At 43.1% G+C, this 4257-nt stretch overlaps 1 long non-coding RNA gene across 1 annotated transcript; it reads left to right on the top strand.

Moving 5' to 3' along the window:
- The first annotated feature begins 930 nt into the window (after window positions 1–930).
- On the top strand, window positions 931–2493 carry LOC110594540. Its single transcript, XR_002481300.1, has 3 exons — window positions 931–1348; window positions 1573–1816; window positions 2483–2493. It is a non-coding gene; the product is annotated as an uncharacterized LOC110594540 (long non-coding RNA).
- Window positions 2494–4257: the final 1764 nt, after the last annotated feature.

Genomic DNA, 4257 nt, shown 5'->3' with positions numbered 1-4257 from the left:
CTTTACTGTAGAGATGAGGTCTCGCTGCCCAGGCGGGTCTCGAACCCACGGGCTCAGGCAATCCACTCACCTCAGCCTCCCAAAGGCGCGGGATTACAGGTTGAGCCACCGAGCCCGGCTTATAAAATGACTTTTAAACTTGGGTACTGAAGTTCCTTCAGGAAGCCCCAACAGGCAGGTAAGAGAGAATGACTCTCATCTCTGCCTGTCCCTCCCCGCTCCCAAATTTTTAGACTTTCTATATAAGAGTTGGTTTGAACAAAGGACATGTCTAAAAAGTAGGTTATTCAGCCTGTTTTCAACTCTAGGTCAACTCAGATATTCATTAAGAAAATGGGCCAGGCGCGGTGGCTCAAGCCTATAATCCCAACACTTTGGGAGGCCAAGGCAAGAGGATTGCCTGATTCCACGGGTTTGAGACCAGCCTGGGCAACATGGTGAGACCTTGTCTCTACAATAAATAAAAAAATTAGCTGGAGTTCCAGTTACTTGAAAGGCTGAGGGGGAAGGACTGATTGCCTGAGCCCAGCAGGTCAGTCGAGGCTGCAGTGGCCAGGAGCATGCCACTACACTCCAGCCTGGATGACAGAGTGAGATTCCAACTCAAAAGAAAGAAAGAAAGAAAGAAAATGTTCCCCCCAAAATGCTCCTTAGGTTGAGGAAACCAGAACTAACGCTTAAGCTTTTTGCTTTCAGATCATCTGAAAACCACAGTGCTTACATTTTCACACTATCTTCCACCATCAGTGCATCCAGGGATGGCACCCACGGACCGGGCTACCATGTGGGAAAGTCTCGAGTGGGCAGTGAGAGAGGGTTAGCAACTCAAAGCAAGTAATCCAAGAGTTAATCGGGACAGACACTAAATCCAGAAAGTGCTTATTAACCCCAAGCCTCTCTGCATAGTGCCTCTACCACCCTGCTGCCTCTAACTAAACAAAACACCGTGGGTCTCAATATGAGAGAAAGCTTTTGTTCAAGTAGGAGGTTGACAGCTATTTGCGATGAGGGGTTTTTGTTTGTTTGTTTGTTATTCAAATAACTTTTTCCCCCTGAGGAAATTGAAAGGGAAAATGTCAGAAGTATGTGATTAATGATTTTTTAAAATAGATGAGATCTCCCTGGTTGAATTGAAAAGTGGATATTGAAAAGGAATCCATTCCTAAATAGTCAATTTTCATATGCAAGTTTGATATTAATTCTTTCCAAAGAGTTGTGCTCGCGAGCCAGATGAATGACAGGAAGGTCTGTCTAAATACCAACGTCCTCAGAAGGGCAGCTGTTCAGAAATATTCTCAAATCATGATGGTAAATAGAACTGGAACACTGATGATTCCATCAACTGACGGTGAGGGAGGCATCCAATTCTGTCTTACCCTCCAAGCTGTGCAGTATTAATGTGCTTCCTAAAATACTTTGTAACTCAAACAAATAAACAAACAAAGAATCCCGTGCTGCTGGGGATGGAGGGGGTTGGTGGTGGAATGGCAGGACAGAGGAGAGAGAATCAAGGGAAGATTCGAGAAGAGAGTAAAATCTACATCCAAAAACTACCTTCCTCTTCTTTAAAAGGTTCCTTTTCATCAGCTCTTAAAGCAAAGAAGCTGAAACCATTCCATGTAAATAAACAGCAAAGAACTCTGAATGCTTAGCCGACCAGAACCCCGGAAGGAGCTCACTCGGTACTGCCAGGCATGACTGGCTTTAGTGGATTGAACAATAAAAAAGAAGATGGCGCCAAATGACCAAACTTACATGCGACCTTCGCTTCCACCAAGAAGAGTGGATAAAACTTTCATTGGGGGTGGGGGAGGAGGTGGGGGAGGAGGCAGGGGAGGGGTTCAGAGAGATAAAATGCTACTTAACACAACAATGTGGGTAGCATTTAGGCCACATGCAAATTTCGTCCACAGAGCTTGCAAATGGAATGCAATTTACTGCTCAGAGGATATAACCTATTTGAGTCTAGAGAGCTAATTAATAAAACAGTCTAAAAAGAATGCAGAGTTAATCACCATCCATCTCCTGGGCTATTTCAACTCAAGTTCTTTATATTTGCTGTTAAACAAAATCCCAAGTGCTGTTACAGCAATCCGTTGTTAGTTATCTTAACAAGGGGCACGTATAGTGTTGATGAAATTTAAACCCGTTAAAAAATTTTTTTGAAAAAGTTGAAGCGCTCTTCTCTTCAGAGTTTGTTCTGTGATAGATAAAAATGTCAGCTACAAAGGTTTCAAGTCACGTCACATTTAGAAAGTAATAGGAAATAAGTGTAACTTTGGTAATCCTAGATCTTACTTGCAATTGCTCAAGTTGAAATAACGGAATACAACCTTCAAAAATCACACTCTCATTTACAGATATGGTTGGGCACGTGGGATTTAAATTATGCTCCTTCACTGCTGTGAATCACAGAATTAAAGACAGCAATGGGCCGGACTCAGTAGCCCAGCCTGTAATCCCAGCACTTTGGGAGGCCAAGGCAAGTGGACCGCCTGAGCCGGTGGGTTCAAGACCAGCCCAGGCAACTTGGCAAGACCTCATCGCTACAATAAAAATGAAAAATTAGCCGGGCTCGGTGGCTCAGCCTGTAATCCCGCGCCTTTGGGAGGCTGAGGTGAGTGGATTGCCTGACCCCGCGGGTTCGAGACCCGCCTGGGCAGCGAGACCTCATCTCTACAATAAATCAAAAAATCAGTCGGGCGTGGTAGCGCATGCCTGTAATTCTGGCTACTTGGAAGGTTGAGGCGGAAGGATCGCCAGAGCCCAGCAGGTCGAGGCTGCGGAGGCTGGGAGCGGCCACTGCACTCCAGTCTGGGTGACAGAGTGAGACTCCAACTCAAAAAAAAAAAAAAAAAAAAATGAAAAATTAGCCGGGCATGGGGGCGCACACCTATAGTTCCAGCTACTTGGAGGGCTGAGACCTGGGTAATTTTTTAAAGGGGTTTAAAAAAAAAAAAGAAAGATAGCAATGATTTGTATCTCCCATCTTCCTTTTGATGTTTCCTTCCCTTCAGCACGCCTGCACTGCACTAAATAAAAGTTTTGTTTTCCACTGATGACAAGAGAAATTAGAGCCAGATTGTTTTGTTTGGGACAACCTGTCAATAATTGCAAGGATATAGTTCAAAATATCCTACAGATAGTGTATTCTTGGCTCCCCCTGGATCCCATCTTCCCTAAAGTTTGCTGGGATGAGAGCACTGAGTCTCTCCAATTCTGTCTTGGTATGTGTGCTCCTGGAAATGAGAATGAACTAGATCCGTTTTTCAATAACGAGGCTTAAAATATCAAATATTCTCTAAGTGATTTTTGAGTGGAGGGAGATACTTTATGAAAATGTATTGAGTCCCAAGGACTAGATCCTGAAACCCTGCGTTCCCGCCAGAGGGGCGATGCGTGGGCTGTGAGGCTGATTTTATGGAGAGTCCTTCCAAACCTGAGTGGGCCGACCTGGAAAATGCAGGTTTCACCTTGGCTTCAGTCCCAAAGGTGCATCTGTACCACTGGCTTTTGTCAGGATGAGTGATGGTGCTGAGTAATTTCAGGAAAGCGACTCATCTGCCAAAAGAGGACTGCCAAAACATTCGGGATAACGTCATTTAGCACTCCAATGTAATTTTGCTTCCTGAGTTTACAAATAAGGAAAAAGTGGCCTTCTGGCTGTTCTAGCTTTTGCACTGTGCTTTAGTTCCCAAGAACAGTCATCTTTGCCATCCTCCGTCCCATGCAGGAGCTGGAAGAGAGATAAGGAGCATATTTCTTCTCTCTCTTCACATCCTCACGTTGTCACTCCCAGTTCACTTGTTATTTTTATAGTAACGCCAAGTTTGTACACTAAAAAAAAAAAAAAAAAAACCTGACTAAAGAAAAGCCAAACGAGTGATATCATTAGCAAATGTAAATACACTAATTCAGATAAAATATAGTTCTTTAAAAAGTCCAACTTGTCGTATGTAAAATTATTTTAATGATATATTCGAGAAAAATCTGGCATGAAGCTGCCAAGAAGGCAATACATTTAAGGCAGTCTTACAAAGTATATGAAATCCCAGACTGTAAGATCCTGTAACTATTTTAATTTTAAAAGCTCAGTTTACAAATTTATACCAATATTTTTCTCACTTTTAATCACTCCCCCACTGTTTTAGCGTAAGAGCTAAAATAACCTAAAACGGCCCCCTAAAACACACACAGCAAGTCTGTTACACAGATCGGGAAAATAGAAAATGTCTGAAGGAAAGAATTTTCAAAATA

The sequence above is a fragment of the Carlito syrichta genome, unplaced genomic scaffold (assembly GCF_000164805.1).
Source record: "Carlito syrichta isolate Samal-C Ts95f unplaced genomic scaffold, Tarsius_syrichta-2.0.1 Scaffold316024, whole genome shotgun sequence".
NCBI lineage: Eukaryota > Metazoa > Chordata > Mammalia > Primates > Tarsiidae > Carlito > Carlito syrichta.
Note: the sequence above shows the minus strand (reverse complement) of the source record. Positions and strands in the feature narration are given on the sequence as shown.